This window comes from Danio rerio, chromosome 7 (genome assembly GCF_052040795.2).
Source record: "Danio rerio strain M-AB ecotype USA chromosome 7, GRCz13ab, whole genome shotgun sequence".
NCBI lineage: Eukaryota > Metazoa > Chordata > Actinopteri > Cypriniformes > Danionidae > Danio > Danio rerio.
Window position 1 is genome coordinate 45433277 of NC_141027.1, and position 18738 is coordinate 45452014.

General features: G+C 36.0%; 2 long non-coding RNA genes across 4 annotated transcripts in view; one reads left to right on the forward strand and one right to left on the reverse strand.

The window, feature by feature from the left end:
* LOC147836089 (uncharacterized) overlaps positions 1 to 18436 on the reverse strand; it is a 35692-nt gene extending 17256 nt beyond the window's left edge. For both annotated transcript variants that reach the window (XR_015496120.1, XR_015496119.1), the window contains exon 1: positions 18273 to 18436. This is a non-coding gene — a long non-coding RNA (uncharacterized LOC147836089). The remainder of the gene's footprint in view (positions 1 to 18272) is intronic.
* LOC141375107 (uncharacterized) lies at positions 74 to 14364 on the forward strand. 2 transcript variants are annotated; one of them, XR_015496130.1, is made up of 4 exons: positions 74 to 127; positions 9795 to 9953; positions 12630 to 12874; positions 13089 to 14364. It is a non-coding gene; the product is annotated as an uncharacterized LOC141375107 (long non-coding RNA). The 2 variants fall into 2 exon arrangements; XR_015496129.1 differs by lacking the exons at positions 74 to 127; positions 9795 to 9953 and adding an exon at positions 10277 to 11213 and having other exon boundaries at positions 12464 to 12874; positions 13089 to 13674.
* Positions 18437 to 18738: the final 302 nt, after the last annotated feature.

Here is an 18738-nt window from a genome sequence, read left to right on the forward strand (position 1 = left end):
AAAATTATAACATTTATAACACTGTTGACCATCCCTCACACTTAAACCTACCCATACCACCAAACCGAACCATACCGTATCCCAACTCAAGAGCACCAGAAGTGTTCTGCAATACATCATGAACACAGTAAGTACAATGGATTTATTTTTTATGCAAACACATGGTAGTTATAGGCTCTTAATATAAAGTGGGACAGTTGATGTAGAAGATATTTATTGAGGATATAGGGGCAATACAGCCAAGGCCTATAGGTAAATGGCCATTTAACTAAAGTGTTTAACCAAGTCTTTTACAGGATATTTTACACATTTGTAAAATGTAAATGTAAAGACACATTCCACTCTCTCACTAGATAAGGAACCAGCTTATGACAACTATCTTCACATTTACTTTTGATCAAAGAGATAAAAATAATAAATTGAATCCAGCCAAGACAATGGAATCAGCAGAAGGAATGACATGAATGCAGAAAAGGCACAACCTGATTCCATCTATGGGGCAACAATGATATTAAACCTGAGGTTCTTTCCACAAACTACAGACTCAGTCAAAACCTTCAGAGATGTTTATTGCTCCATTTAAACGAGCAACGAATTTTATTACAATTCTATTTAAGTAGCTCTTTTACAATCCTTCCTTTTTATTATTAGCCATCTTAATGCCAGTATTTTGCTGCTTGTTGTGTAATTGAAGTATCTGCTTGTTATGTTATAAGCACTGTATCCTGGTTCAAGCTTCTACTCATTTGAATAGAGTAAAGTCTCTTAGTAGCTGTTTATGACCAATGTTTATTCATATCACACATTAAAGCGAATCTTTTACAAAATCACGGTGTAAAGTCTCAGGACTTGCTGCATCCCGGACACCAATATTTTAATTATTTACAAAAGATGAATCACTGTCTGACCACCTGAGATTAGGGATGCACTGAAAAAAATGATTCATTAAATTTATTTATGATTCAAAACAATTTATTTGGGCTGCATTTAAACAAATTAAATTTAGTAATGTTCAACTTAATTTAAATATAAATAAGTATAAATAGTTTGCAACCACTTACCTTAAACCAATTCAGTAAATTAAATGAATGTTTTTTTCAGTGTGGATAAAAACAATATCATCATTTTCTTCAATAGTGTTACAAAACACTGTCACAAATTCTTTTCTGCCAGTCCACTGTTTGAATGTTTGATGCCAGTAATACAAATAAGTGTTAACAGCCTGATCTCACAAAAACACATAGTTTAGTGGCTAATTCATACCAACTCAAACAAGTTAAATCTTTTATGAAAATGTGTGATTTTAAAAAGGAGGAGTGGCATAAAACACCACCGTGAAACAAAACTATTGGGGGGATAAGCAAACTGTATGAAAAAAATGTTCAAATTGTGTGAGATAGTGTTGGTGTTAAGCTGCATCCAGACATTTTTCTTTCTGCAAGGTTCATGCCTAATTATTTACTTTTGAGGCAAGTAACCATATGGCCGTAGGTATGTATATGCAGGATAATGTACATCAAGTTGGTTGTTTTCATAAAATAAAGCCCTTAAACATTCTAAAACTGCTGGGTTATTTCAAAATTGGGTAAAACAAGAATAAAGCCAAAACGTTTTGGGCTATACATTTAATTATTTTTATCCCAGTGTTTTTTTGTTGTTGTTGTTTTTTTTAACAGCTTCTGCATTTGGCTATTCAAAAGTGTTTTCTGTGTATTTACAGTTGTGAATTGCATTATGGGACCTCAATCTCTGCTCTGTTGACGTTTGATGTTAAAAATTTAACTCTACAGTTTAACAAAGTGACTTATTGACATTTTAGTGGTTTGAAATATTGTAATATAGGAAATAATAAATATATAAAATAAGCCTGTAAAATAAAAAATAGTGACAGTTTATTAACTACTTTTTTACTGTAGTATGCAACACAAACCAAGATAATATATTGCATATTAAAAATGTTAATAAAAGTCACTTATTCAAACTTTCGAGGTTAAAAATTGTTAGAAGAAAGTATCATAGTGCAATTCACATGCATCAATAAATGAGGAAAAACAAACTCTTTCACAAAATATGCAAACTGCTAATTTAAGATTATTGTTTTAATGAAATATTTTTGCTGGTTGTTCAAACTACTTTAAATTAGCTAAATCAACACAACTCTTGAGTTTTTTTTGGAACAACCTAATTGTTTTATGTTCAAATCACTTAAATTTGAAAAAAAACAAAAAAAGTTAACTTAATCTGTGTTGGCACAAAATGAAGGATTGCTTGCATTTTTACAGCAATGTAACAGTTGAAATCAGAATTATTAACCCCCCCCCCCCCCACACACACACACCTTTTTTTCTTTTTTTTTCTTTTTTAAATATTTCCCAAATGATGTTTAACAGAACAGAAATTTTCACAGTATGTCTGATAATAAGTCTTATTTCTTTTATTTTGGCTAGAATAAAAAGCAGTTTTTAATTTTTTAAACACCATTTTAAGGACACATTTATTAGCCCCTTCAAGCTAATTTATTTTTCGATAGTCTACAGAACAAGCCCTTGTTATACAATAACTTGCCTAATTACCCCTAACCTGCCTAGTTAATCTAATTAACCTAGTTAAGCTTTTAAACGTCACCTTAAGCTGAATAGAAGTGTCTTATAAAATATTTAGTAAAATATTATTTACAGTCATCATGACAAAGATAAAATAAATCAGTTATTAGAGATGAGTTGTTATGTTCAGAAATGTTTTGAAAAAATGCTCTCCTTTAAACAGAAAATGGGGAACAAAATAAACAAGGGGTCAAATAATTCAGGGGGGCTAATGATTCTGACTTCAACTAAATGATCTCTTACTTAGTTTTTGCATTAGAGATAGAGCTTTTGGATCCAGAAACAGTGACACGTGGCCTCACAGTTAACAAGCGCATGGAAAGGAACGGCCAAAACTTTCTGTGCTCTAGCCAAGACCTCCAAAAGTGCAGGCCGTACCACTTATCTGTGGAATTCACTGCATCTCATCAACACCTCACTGTAGATCCTGACAGGTTCAGAGAAAGAGGGAGAAATATGCCGTCCCAACGGAGCTCGCTTCTATGCTTGCTGTTTCCTCAAGGATGTGCCGTTGGTTATTAAAGGGAATTCCAGGCATAGCTGGGATTGGTGGGGTATTTTAATCAAATATGATAGTTGACAGTGACCCAGGCTGCAGACTATTGAAGTAAAGATAAGAGGCTCCTCTTTCGGAAGAGAAAAAGACAAAGTATGTGAAATCGTAATATAAAGGGCCAGCTCTCCTGTCTTTAGCCCCTTGCTCTTGAAGTCTCCACTATGTTTTCCCAGCATGGCCTCCTGAAAGTTTCCACCCAGTGGGGAAGTGCGTCCTGCAGTTTGGGTCACCGGGTTTGTGCTTCGGACAACTCTCTCTAAAAACACATGGAGTCTTTCGTACCCAAGAAAGACAGAGACTTTCACTATAAGCATGACTGATTATGAATGATTAATGAAACGAGCATGTTTGAGTAGCAGATCGTGTGTGACTAAGCACAGGTGTGCACACGTACCCTTGACTTTTTATAAGAGATAACACTGATGGCTGAAGACGACAATGCAAAAAATGGATGCGAAAATGGGGAGTCAGTGATAAGAATGGCAGCTGAAGAATGCGTGAGCTGAGAAACATGTCTTCATGTTTTGCATGTACACATATGACGCACTTGCTTACATTCACTGCATACCTTTAAACATGAACAGAACAGTACAGTAAGTATACTAAATATGGTTTCAAAATTGAGAAAAGAATTCAGGAATTACATTAAAGAATCAGTTGATTTATTAAAAAAGACAGTAAAGGTTTTTATTTATACTTTATAAATAAAATAAAATAATAATAAAAGTCTATAAAGTAAAACTTATTTAACACTGATGATAACATTAAGAAATGTTTCAGAATATTAAAACTTATTCTGAAGGATCATCTTAACACTGAAACAACAACATTGTTCAGTTTTAACAAGTTTTTAACAGGTTTTTAACATGATTATTTTATGTTGTCCCTACACAAATTAGATTAAATTAGATTAATTGTTTTATGTTCAATCCAACTAAATTTGTAAAAACAAACAAGTTAATGTAATCGATTTGTGTTAGGACAACATGAAGGTATCATATGGAATTCAGCATTTTTTTTACAGTGCAAGTACAATAATATGCAGCTATGGACTGGATTAATATATGCAAACACTTTGCACATATGCTGTATGTTGACAAATCTGATCTACAGTATACATTAAAAAAGGACTTTTGGTGATTGCTGAAACTACTTATTTAAAATGAGCTGTAACAACATAATTCTTAAGTTTTTAAATTTTTTTATTGTTTTACGTTCGATTCACTTCAACCATTTAAGTTAACTTAACCGATTTGTGTTGGGACAACATGAAGAAATTGTGTGGAACCCTAGATTTTTTTTACAGTGCAGGTCTGTGTTGACTTACTTAAAAAAACTCAGACTAAAACATTTACAACTTTAAAGGCTCACACTTTACAATAAGGTTCATTAGTTAATGTTAATTATTGCATTTACTAACATGAACAAATAGTGAACAATACATTTACTACTGTATTTGTTCATGTTAGTTAACGTTAGTTAATGAAAATACAGTAGTTCATTGTTAGTTCATGTTAACTCATGGTCCATTAACTAATGTTAACAAGCATGGACTTGAATGTTATTACTGCATTAGTAAATGTTTAATTATGATTAATAAATGCTTTACATGTGTTGTTCATGATTAGTTCATGTTAGTAAATGCATTACCTAATGAACCTTATTGTAAAGTGTTACCCTTTAAAGACAAGAAAAAGAGAAAATCTTTAAGTGCCTGGACTTCCCTGTTTACAGCACCATACTGTTGTACTGCAATACATGCAAATATATTTGCCAGTAAGACAGCAAGAATATTTTACTATAGAAATGTATAATATAAAGCCCCACTGTTTATTTTTCCCCCAAACTCTGTTAAACGGACAGAAGATTTTTTCAACACATTTCTAAACATAAAAGTTTTACAAATTAATTGCTAATAACTGATTTATTTTATTTTTGCCATGATGACAGTAAATAATTCTTTACTTTGTTTTTCAAGACATTTCTTTACAGCTTAAAGTGACATTAAAGGCTAAACTAGGTTAATTAGGTTAACTAGGCAGGTTAGGGTAATCAGGCAAGTTATTGTATAACAATGCTTTGTTCTGTAGACTATCGAAAAAATATAGCTTAAAAGAGCCAATAATTTTGACCTTAAAATAGATTTTTTTTTATATATTTAAAACTGCTTTTATTCTAGCCAAAATAAAAAAAGACTAATTCAGAAGAAAAAAATATTATCAGACGTACTGTGAAAATTTCCTTTCTCTGTTAAACATCAATTGGAAAATATTTTAAAAAGAAAAAAATTCAACTGTAAGCAAAAATATTCAACAAATAAACAAAAAAAAAGTGTGAAATCACAGCACTCGGCTGTGTGATCAATAAAAATTAGAGTGATTTTATATGAAAACTTTTATATTTATATATAAATATTTATATATTTTATATATAAAACTTTTAAGACACAAATATTTTGTGTCTTCTTTGATTTTGAAAATACAATAAATTACATAGGGTGACACGTTGGCTTAATGATTAGCACTTGCACCTAAAAGCAAGAAGGTCGCTGCTTCGAGTCCCGGCTGGGTCAGTTGGCATTTCTGTGTGAAGTTTGCATGTTCTTCCTGTGTTTGCGTGGGTTTCTTCCGGGTGCTCCAGTTTTCCCCACAAGTCCAAAGACATGCGGTACAGGTGAATTGAATAAACTAAATTGTGCGTAGTGTATGAGTGTGCATATGAGTGTGTATGGGTGTTTCCCAGTGATGGGTTGCAGCTGGAAGGGCATTCGCTATGTAAAACAAATGCTGGATAAGTTAATTGTTCATTCCGCTGTGGCAACCCCTGATAAATAAAGGGACTAAGCCAACATGAAAATGAATGAATGAATGAATGAATGAACTTGAGTCTACACTTAATCTTTACCGCAAACTTAACAAAAACTCTAGCAGCAAATGTATAAACACATTTCACAGTAGAAGACATGAAAACACACCAAACCAGTACAAAACCAACAACAGACCTGACTGCAATGGAAAATGTCTTGATCATAAAAAGTTTTACACTTTTGCAAACTACCTAATTCAATTCATCAAAGAATCCTGAAAACATGTCCACAAAAAAAAAATTAAATAAAGAGAGACCAAACTATCTTTGTATTTAATATTTTAAGCATTTTTTTAATAGAACAGCGAGACAGAAGCAACACACTTTGAGCAACATACTAAAAACTCGGCTAATGGTGCTATTCTATCATTTACGTCTTCAGAAAACTCAATGAAAACTCAATGAAGTCACTTTGTACAGGCCAGTACAGACAGCCAATCTCCATGCTCATCGCTGTGACGCTGCTTCAAAATTTCTTTTTAAACCGGAAGTACGAATTTGCTCCAAACATTCATTCATTCATTTTCTTTTCAGCTTAGTCCATTTCAGCTGCAACCCATCACTGGGAAACAACCATACACACTCATTCACACACACACTACAGACAATTTAGCTTACCCAATTCACCTACTGTATACAGCATGTCTTTGGACATGTAGGGGAAACCGCAGCACCCGGAGGAAACCCACGCAAACGCAGGGAGAACATGTAAACTTCACACAGAATAGCTTACTGACCCAGCCGAGGCTTGAACCAGCGACCTTCTTGTTGTGAGGCGACAGCACAACCTACTGCGCCACTGCGTCGCCTTGCTCTTAACAAAGTAAAAACAACAATTTTTACCTTGCTAGCTGAATAAATGTGTCATTATAGTGTTTTTAGCAAAGTGGGACACATATATGACTGTCAACATCCTAAAAAAGATGTGTTTTGTGACCCTTTAAGATTGTTAAAGAGTAATTATGTTAAAAATTCAGTTTTTTCATCACTGAAATAAACTGCATATTTCTGTAACATCTTTAAATATCTTAATTAATAAAAAAATATGCTTTTATATATATATATATATATATATATATATATATATATATATATATATATATATATATATATATATATATATATATATATATATATATATTTTTTTTTTTTTGCAGTACTGTACTGTATATTTGACAAACTAAATCCAATCATGAGAATAAAAGACTACTTTCAAAAAGATTTAAACATTTAACTGGCCCCAAAATTTACGGTATAGTCTACATCAGGGGTCACCAATCTCGTTCCTTTAAGTCCAATGCCTTGCAGGGTTTAGCTCCAACTTGCCTCAACACACCTGCTGGGTGTTTCAAGTATACCCAGTAAGACCTTGATTAGCTTGTTCAGGTGTGTTTGATTAGGGATGGAGCTAAAATCTGCAGGACACCGGACCTCCAGGAAGAAGTTTGGTGATCCCTGGTCTACATCATAGGTCTCAAACTGGATTCCTGGAGGGCCGCAGCTCTGCACAGTTTTGTTCCAACCCTAATCAAACACAGCTGATCCAAATAATCAAGGTGTTCAAGACTACTAGAGACTATAAAGCAGGTGTAAGTTGGAGGTGGTTGGAGCTAAACTATGCAGAGCTGTGAGAGTTGAGTTTGAGACCAGTGGTCTACATGCAGCAATTTACAAACTGTTTGATATTAAAATGTACAAAATATTTAAACACACAAATTGAACCATATCGGCGAGGCAGTGGCGCAGTAGGTAGTGCTGTCGCCTCACAGCAAGAAGGTCGCTGGGTTGCTGGTTCGAACCTCGGCTGAGTTGGCGTTTCTGTGTGGAGTTTGCATGTTCTCCCTGCCTTCGCGTGGGTTTCCTCCGTATGAGTGTGTGTGGATGATTCCCAGAGATGGGTTGTGGCTGGAAGGGCATCCGCTGCGTAAAAACTTGCTGGATAAGTTGGCGGTTCATGCTGCTGTGGCGACCCCAGATTAATAAAGGGACTAAGCTGACAAGAAAATGAATGAATGAAAAATTGAACCATATTTTTAACAATAAACAGCACCCAGAAATACCGACAAAAAGGCACTAAGGTAGAAATTTAGAATCCAACATCACAAATGGTTTGTTCATGATAGTCCAAACTCTGCTCCAGTATGCAGACATGCTGCTTAATAATAATCCTCCAGCAAAAGCATGTTTCATTACTGGATATTGTCCTTCTAATAACAGTGCAGCTGCTACAACTCTGCATACCAGTACCAAACCCTCATGAACAAGCTTCATGTGAATCCTCCTCTGGTCCCGTCTGAGTCTCTAGGAATTGATCTAAATCGGGCCTCGGAAAACCTCTGACCCAGAGCAAAGAGCTGAGAAAGGGGGCCTGGGTGTCTGTAACCACAGCTGCGTTACATAAACACACCATAAACTAGGCTGTCTGTCAGGGTTGAGCCTAAAGACCTTATCCCAGGCACTGCGGAGCCTCACTGTCCTTAAAGACAGCCCTTTTACCAGCCCTGATTAATTGCCAGTGAACTCTAAAAGCGAACTGTTAAGACACTTTAGGCTGCTTCATGATTCCTTTTGCACATGTTCTTTAAAATCCTATCGGCACACTGACTTAGTGACCATACTGAATGCTAATTGACTCTTCAAAGACTCTTAATACTGTTCCCTGGGTGAACAACTTATGAAATTAGCACCAAGCCTATTATACAATTTTTTTGGACGTGTAATTCAGTGAAAACTTAAATGTGTAACTCTTATCGATCCTCCCTCACATTCAAACACTTTCCTTGATCAATTCATTCAGAAGCATATGACAAGTAAAAAAATCATAACGCTGGTTTTGTAGTGGTAGAGCAAGGCAAGTCTTTTCACTCGGTGGCCAACACCTCTCTAGCAGTATGCTTGGGCATTCTGTCTGAATGGGGAAAACATCAAACTCCCCAAAACTGCTTGCCAAGCATATAATTGAATTTCAAATTAGAAATCACCAATAGAATTAAACACCTGTCCCTTTAGTTTCATTTCTAAACGTCCAAATCACACAAAATCTGCAGAAACTCACGTCTGGTCTGAGCTTCTCCCTTGGAGTATCGTCAGTCTATAGCAATTGATGATTGGCTCTTGTACTAGAAGGCGGGCTTTATTTACGATATAGTGATCGATGATTGGCTTCTGTACTAGTTGGTGGGGCTTTATTCACCATATTGACCATTACACTTTTCCCTATTTAAAGAGATACGAGGGACATGTCTTGTGTATTCTATAGTCTTTGACTGTACTCAAGTACATATTTTGAGTTTGTATGTTATTTTTATTTTTATAAACTAAAATATTGTACAATTTACTACATTACATTTCTTGAATAAAGCTGAGTAAAAAGTTATTTTAAAGAAAATGGCCTGCTCAGAGACTAAATATTGGTGTTTCATTTGTGAACAAGCTGAATTTGATCAGATCCTGTTAAATCAGTTCACAAATTGCGCTAAACAAGTCTTTCGTCTGATCACAAGTCAACAAAACATTGTTTACATGGACATCAGCTGTCAAATTATTTGCCTGAATCTGAATAAGACAATAATATCATAAAGGTGTTTACATGAGCTGCTATTTGAATGTTACTTTCATGATCCTATTTTACATGTTATAGCACATAATTGGATTAAGGTTATTGTATCATCACGCTATCCACATTTCCCATGGAGTTTCATGTAATTTTGGATGTTTAATTTTTAATTTGTTGACTTTAACTGCAGTTTGGCACTTCTACTTTCCTTCAGGAACATTTCATGCATGCCCCCAGTGACAAATGAGAAATTGGATGCGAGTACGAACTCCTGGAAGAGTGTTGTTTTAATGAAATTTGATACCGCACGCAGTATAGGAGAAAAAACCCTCTGAATTTCACAATGCAGATGTCTGTGGTCCTTAACTAACTCGTATGTGCAGACAATAGTGTCAAATTGCTGTGTGTGTATGAAAGTCCTAAATGATGGTAATAGTTTGATTAAAGTGTTTACATGTCTGCACTGAGCTTTAATAATGTGCTTCCACATGTCTTAATCAGATTTCTGTTTGGTTCGATTAGGACCTTCATCAGATTAAAATAATTAAAAATTGCTGTTTACATGGTAGACTCTTAATTAGGCTAAGAATTTAATTTCATCTCTTTAACGTAATGTTTTATTCATTCATTTATTTTATGAAATTGCATCAGTTTTACATATTTCATGCGATGACCCGCTTAAGTGTTTTTGTTCAGTTTAGGGAAATGTGCAGGATGGTCAGCAGGGGACAGTTGAAACACATTGTATCAAGTGAGCCCGCAGAAGAACCCTATTGTGTCAGTTGCTGTAAAGCGCCACATGTGTGGAGTGAACTGGTAGAGGCTGCAGCTGCATCTGACACCACAGTTACTGACTGATTAATGGCTTTGTGAAAGAGTGAGTCTCTCACTGAGGTATTTGTTGCTTTTAAAGTTGTACAATGAGCTGTTTTCTAAATGTCTCTGTATGCTTTCAATGTTCAGTGTTTTAGAGATTAACTTAATTTGAACACTAAGTGATTCAGTGAGGAACAGTGGCCTATTTATTTCTCAAACGTTCTGCTATTGAATATCGAATTATGACAATTAATGTCATACAAATCCTTTCATGGCACAAGTGCAACAAATATAGCTAGTTACGTTCATACGCTAACTGTGAAATACATATTTAAAAGTATTATGGATATCTTTAGTCAACAAATAAAGTAAATGCTTTGTGTTTCAAACAAAAATGTGTTTCAACTATCTAAGGCTCTGATCTACCTTAAGCAATATTTAAGAATAAACTGGTAAACAGAAAAGTGAAAAAAACAAGGTTAATTGTGAGTTTACTTCACATTGAAATCTTCAAGGGGTTGATATTCACTGTTCAGACTGTCACAGTGTTTATTAACCGGCTGGGTTTACATGATCCCTTTCATAATTTCCACGAAACACTGCCCATTTGACAATGATTTGACTTACAAACATGCATGACATTGTGGATGTGCGAAACTGTAATAAATTAAAACAAAAAGAAGATTGAAGGAATAATAATTCTTATCTAAACTGGTATATTTATTGATTTTCCAATATGGTTGATAAATGTGGCCTACATTAACTGTGACAAGGTGACAGAATACATGTAACTATGCAACTAAATGTCTGTTAAAGGGTCACGAAACACCAAAACACATTTTTTGAGCTGTTGACAGTCGTATATGTGTCCCACACTGCTAAAAACACTATTAAGACACCTATATTTCACTAAAAAGTGTAAATTGGTTGTTTTTGCGTTATTTCAAGCAAATTCGTACTTCCGGTTTGAAACGAATTTTTGAAGCTGCGTCACGGCCATGACATAATAGCGCTGTATTCCAGCATGCAGACTGGGCGTCTGTGCCAGAGTGAGTCTTATTACGTCTTACAGTGTGATGCATTAATGCATGAGTAAGGCTTGGTTCAAACCAATCAGCGCGCTCTATTGTGCAACTTCATTAATATTCATTACTATCACCGTGTTTTCAGGACAGAGACGCCACGTTGTGTTGGCAAAACAAGCGTGAAGTGTTGCTTTTATAGTTTGCTGCAGTTAAGTTTCGTTTTCATTTTCTCTCTGTGAGAGCTCAGAGTCACGTGTGGATTAACAGTGTACGCGACGCGCGACAACAATAACTTACGTGTCTAAGGAGGATTATTGTTTACCTGAGAGCTGTTCTCATCTGCAAACGCTGAGATCTGGATTCGTTTGTAAGTTAGTATTCTCATCATAAAGACGCGGCTCTAGTTGCTGGTGATTGTCCTGTCTCTACAGATTTGGTAAGTGAGCGACCAGTGCTCTTTGTTTATTCAGTTTGTTCGTATCTAACAAACTATTGCACAGAGTGTAAACACGTTAGCACCACAACCAAACTTTAACCTCGTGTAGGATTTTTTACCGCATTTTGTGACCGGAATAACACGCGCGGCTTTCTGACACTACCTGTCGTGTGCATCTAAGTTTCAGGGAAATGCGGAGATTTTTTTTCTCTCATTCGCCGTGCGGTATCAAACAGTGCATGAAAATACACGCTTAGAGCAGCTCCTCGAATCAAATATCTCGTGTGTCGCGAGGGGCATGAATGAATTCCCTGAATGAAAGAGCCAAACTGCAGTTAAAGTCCACCATTTAATAATTTGGCAAATAATTCGACTACAGATGTCCATGTAGGTTAAACACCATCACTTTCTCCTGTATGCGTGTGTGTGTGTATTTTGACTCTGAAACTTGCGCGTGCCCAAATAGACACTCCCACACCATCCCACTTTTCTTCCGCCGACACTCCCCCCTAAACAGAGCTGGACACGCCCACTTTTCTGACTTTTTCCAAAGTAGAGGTGTGAAAACACCCTGCTGAAACGAGGGGGTTTCATGGCCCTTTAAAGACATAATTATAACAAGCAGCTATGAAAGAGACCTCGCACCCAGGCTCACCACCACCCTTTGGCCTAAGGATGACAGAGAACAGCGTACAATAATAATTTAAGCTGATATATATTTATAAAATCTGAAAAAATCCCAGATTTAAGTCAAACTTCTTTCTGTCGGCAGGTGGCGCTATGACTGTGACTCAATATTGAGAAGTAGATGTCTTCAGGAGAGGACTTTTTTCCACTATGTGAAGTTTCAGGCAGATCGGACATTGTGTGGTTGAGTTTTATGTACTTCCTTTTCCATGGCAAAACACAGGTTTGTCAGTCCGCCACAGACACGCCTTTTGGCGAAAAAAACTAGATCTTTACAATATATCATCGCTAGAGGTCAGTTAACAGTTCAGATAACACCACCAAAAATAGGTGCTTTTACAATAAAATTTGTGGGAGGAGTTTGTTATATGTCATTTCCTGTTGTCACATTGTCAAATGTGCATAGGTGGTGCCATTTTGCTACACCCACTTCCTGAAACCTACAACAAACGTAATTTTTTGCCACTTCTAGTGTGTGCGCAATGTTTTGCATGTTTAGACCCTCAAAATCACGATTCATTCTAGAGAAGAAGAAGAATTAAAGCTGCAAGCAGCGATGAAAGGGACCTTGCATACAGCCCTACCTTAAGATGAAAAAGGACAGTTCATTCATTCATTTTCTTTTTGGCTTAGTCCCTTTATTAATCTGGGATCACCAGAGCAGACCGCCAACTTTTTCAGCATGTGTTTTACACAGCGGATGCCCTTCCAGCTGCAACCCATCTCTGGGAAACATCCATACACATTCATTTACACTCATTCACTACGGACAATTTAGCTTACCCTATTCACCTGTACCACATGTCTTTGGACTGTGGGGGAAAGCGGAAAACCCACACAAACATAGGGAGAACATGCAAACTCTGCACAGAAACGCCAACTGACCCAGCCGAGGCTCGAACCAGTGACCATCTTGCTGTGAGGTAATTGTGCTACCCACTGCATCACTGTGCTGCCCAATATCACAGAGAAACTTGTCAGAATTTGAACCAAACTCAAATAACATTCCCTGTCAGTTGTTATTACTTTAATCATTCATGTTTACAGTTAATATATATAAAAACGGCAGAGATTTACCACCTGACCATCACTGTGTTACAGTTTTTTTTTTTTAATAAAAGGGCCTCTGCATGTTCAGGGAATGTTTTGCTTTATTAATCCACCCCAGCTCCACCAGACCCCAGGAGAGATGGAGAGGCAGAGCGCAGTGCTGGCAGACGGCCAGACAAATATCTAAAATAATAATCAGCAGATTTCAGCAAACTCCCTGCCTCCTTTCAGTCCCTCACCACTTTCCCTAAAGTCTACACTTTGTCTGTGTTTATAGACATTGATCTGATCTATGAGAATATACAGTATGTGTTGATTTATGTGAGCGTTGAGTGAAAAAAATAGTGCACGAAAAATGGACAGAAAAGAAACGCTTGTGCTGCGTCAGTGCTCAAGAACGGCCCATTGATTTTTACATTACAGGACTGTCCACACAAACATGGCCAGCTCATCTATTGTTCACGGCCTCCTCCTGTGTGTGCAGATAATGCACACCCATCGGCCTTCGCTCAGGTCAGATAATGTGTGAATGCAACAAGGACACAATGTTTGTGTATGCATATGATATGAGTGTTTGGATGGCCATTCAGGGTAATCAATACATGTATAGAGGTTATACCTATAGCACTGTGTACAACGCCCAGCCCTATTCACCATATGTTTCTGAACACTGTAAAAAATTAACTGTAAAATATTGGCATTTAATTACAAAGCTTTCAGTGAATGTGTACATTTTATAAAACAACAATAATAAATCAGTCTTTTTCTTGAGAAGCAGATTAATAAATATTAAAATGCATGACTGAGTGAAACTGAAGGCTATGAATCACAGAAATAAATGACAAACTATTAATTAAAATGACTCATTTTAAAATGTATTGAAATTACAAAACGTTCCATTATATTTGAACAATATATCACGATATGAGTGTATTTAGTTTGTATTTGATCAATTGCAGCTAACGCAGCCTTAGTGAATAAAAATAAATATTAATAATAATTAAAGAGCGCCTATCATGGGTTTTTAAAATGACCTTCTTTGCAGTAACACAGCTCTAAGTGAATGAAAACATCCAGCTGAGGTTTAAATCTGAAAGTGCACCATGTTTAAAACTATTGATTCTTTAACGAAATAGTCGACTCAGAGTAGAATACTTGAATCGAGTTGGGTTTGAATCTTTTGCCAGAAAGCATCGACGTCGACATGATACATAACCAAATATGAAATGCCGGATGCGGTAAAACGTGAACATGTCTGACACTAGCAGAGCACGGGGACTGATCATGACACGAAGATGACGATCACTGACAGATGGAGATTTGGGGAATAAGGGGTTAAAGTACATTTTCACCACAACACCACAGTATAGCCAACCATGTGTTGTGTTTGTTCCATCATTTTTCTGAGTTTTGATACCATAACCTATGCTGCAACGCGGGACCTGTCAACCATTTGTTATTAAAGGAAAGGAGTAGCATAGACTATTTTGTAAGGGACTTTGTCAGACTTTGACAGGGAGTTTGACAGTAACTGTTACAGTTCATATGGAGAGTTTCTTCTTCCTCCGGATCAGAACATGCAAGTGTAATTAAAATCGTTGTCTTGTTTTGTGTAGTTTGCAAAATATGTATTTTATAGAGTGATGTAACTTGTAATCGCTCCACGCGACTTGTAATCACGTATCGATTATAGATCAGTGTTTCTACTATATCTTTCAGGTTAATATGTTATGAGGCTATTCACATATCACGTCCAAAACCATGTTGAAAACTTCTTTTACTGATTTAAAAGCAATTCTGAACTCTTAATTATCTGCCTTTTTTTTTATGGCCACCATCAGCTGTTCCTCACTTGCGCGGCGCAGCCAATTTTCAAAATAGTTCAACTTTTGCTAATGTGGATTAATACTGAATTGGTGTCGTTGTTATTAGTTGGGGTTAGGGTTAAGAGTAAAGTAATATGCTGGTGTTTAACTGCATTGCCACAGTGCTACTAGTTCCGTGGGGGAGCGTTTTTCTCTGTCTCGTGCTGAACGCAGTCGACCAATTGCAACAGACTTGGTCATCGAACCAATCAGCACAGTTTTACCTTCACTCAAAGGAGGGATTTGGAAACAATTGAATTGCTGAACGATTTATATCGGAGTCATTAGGATAATTAGGTAAAAATAAATGCATATTATAAAACAATGGGTGTTTTTTAACCTTGCATGCATATCAGCCTGTTGTTGGAGACCCCCAAAAAACTAAATATGACCTTTTATAATGCATAATAGGGGCTCTTTAAGTAATGAATTTTTAAATTAAATTTTAATTAATAAAATAAAATCATTTTTAAAATATTAAGCCTTTTCTTGAGTAGCAAAACAACTGCATATGTATATTTTTAGTTTATTATTATTTGAAAGGTCATGTGATGCTGAAGATTATTAATACACAGAAATGAAAAACATTTTTTTAAAAGTACTAAAAAACAATTAAAGAAATTTGTGTAAGAAAAGCTCAACATTTATCATGTTCTGAGGTTTTTAATTTTCACTTTCTATCTTGAAACAAGCACAGAAAATGGATTGCTGTTCAATTAGTCAGCTTTAAATTGCTGTATTTGTGTGAATGCGGGACTTCCCCGCTCACATGGCCGATGGAGAAAGAATGCAGTATGTATGTGGATGAATGTGCTGATAGTATTGCTCCATCACTGTCTCTTTATCTCTGGAGCAGGCGTGTTTATGAGAGACTGTGTGTCGCCTCTGGATGCTTCTGGCCTCAGTCATCCATATTAATGAAGAAGAGCCGCCCTGTTCAGCACTTCTGCCAGAGGGGAATGGATTCTGGACATGGATATCCAGGTCCGATGCAGAGTCATGTGAAGGCGTAAAGTGCTTTTATGCAGATTTCCGAAAGAACATTATGTCAGCCGTGCAATATGTGTGGATGTTTAGATCACCACAAAACATACATAGAGTATTATCCTGGCTTTAAAGACTTTAAAGCCAATATAACTACAGTTAGTGTAGCTGTAGTTGTAGTGTTTTTAAAGAGGATAAATCATATAAATCTGGCTTTTCTATGTTTAAGTGCTTTTGGGTGTCCAGCGCATCTACCAACCCAGACAATGTGGGAAGAAATAAAGCAGTAACTTCCTGTTTCTAAAGCCTTTCTCTGTTAGCGAGTGAAAAAATTAGTTGTTCTGATTTTGTTCCTAAAACAGGGAACTTCTGTATCACCACATCTTAATCTACACATTTATATCTGCTTACTTTAAAAGTTAAACATAATACAGACACAAACACACACACACACACACATGCACACACATGAACACAATTAATCTATAGTAATTAATATGATGATTTTAAACCCACTCACTCATTTTTCTTTAGCTTAGACCCAAATTTATTAGGGATTGCCACAGTGAAATGAACCTGCAATTAGTCTGACATAAGGTTTATGCAGCAGATACCCTTCAAGCTACATGATTTTGAACCACCACACTCAAGTAAAATGTATTATACCGCATTTTATAAACAGTAGAATTTACAACAGTTTGTTAACGAATGCTACAGCATAATGATTAATGATTTTTGTAAACTGCACAGTATTTAACAGTAATATGAACTGTATTTTACTGTAGGACAATTATACAGTATGTTACTGTATTTTAAAGTTGCATAATGAAAATCTCTATATTTTACAGTAAAGTTACATATACAATTCTGTAAATATAAATAGTGCTGTAAATATGAATACAGTATTTTTTTTTGTTGTAGCTGTAATTCATTAACAGTGTATTACGGGCAAACTGCTGCCAGTAACTTGCTGTAGATTCTACAGGAAATGTTTAAAAGTGTAGGACTTATCGTGAACTTAAAACTGCATCAGTACACTTTAGATATTCATTCATTCATTTTCTTTTCTGCTTAGTCCCTTTATTAATCTGGGGTCGCCACAGTGGAATGAACCGCCAACTTAACCAGCATATGTTTTACGCAGCAGAAGCCCTTCCAGCTGCAACACCTCACTGGGAAACACCCATAAACGCACATACAGTACAGACATTTTAGCTTATCCAAATCACCAATAGCACATGTGTTTGGACTGTCGGGGAAACCCTAGCGGACACGGGGAGAACATACAAACTTCACACAGAAATGCCAACTGACCCAGCTAAGGTTTAAAGCAGCGACCTTCTTGCTGTGAGGCGACATCGCTAACACCCACTGCTCCATTCACTTTAGATTTTACTACATATAAATTATATTTGTAGAAGTATGGTATTTGAACATTAGTTTGTTGTTTAGTTGATTTATTACTACAGCAACTAGAGGATAACCACAACAGATTAATTTAAGTACTTTAGTATCGTGGTTCAAAAACAACAGTATTTACTATATATTACCATAGTACTTTTTTTATGTACTTTTTTCATGTGGAATATGAGCCACTTACTTACATTGTGGTTGAATTTCATTTGTGAAGTAAATATGCAGAAGACTGTCGGTAAAGCGTACGGTTTCAAAGTAAAGAGACAATACCAACGCACATTTACTATGTACGGTATGGTAATGTGTTTATTACACTTTCTGTATGGATAAGAGATTATTTGTGTTTGTTTGCAAAGGCCAGCACATTGCTATTTGGGCAGCTGAAATAAATTTACATGAACCCGTCCACTAACCTTGAAGAAGTCTCAAAAGTCATAATCTCGTCCTCTCCATCACTGACTGACTTTGAATACGTAACACTTGTATTAGTACGGGGTCACTGATGCATCGGCTGAATGAGGCGTTCCTACTTTGTTGTTTCTGTAGCGTCATGTAACGTACAGGCTCCGTTTCCTGTAACGGCAGCTCGTTTGAATTTAAAGGGACACGCGCAAAACTTGTTGACAAGATATAATAAATTACCCGTGAGGTATTTTGAGCTGAAACTTCCGACATATCCTGGAAACACCAATTGTTCTACATCTTTTAATAGAAATAATATGTTGCATTTAAGATAAAAAAATATATATATTATTATTATAAGTGGCGATCTACAAACTAACAATGCTAGTTAGCTATCTATAGCAAAGATATTAATTGAAAGCAGGTTTGGACAGTTAACACGGTTCTTTGGTCATGTTGACACAGCTGTACGACCCA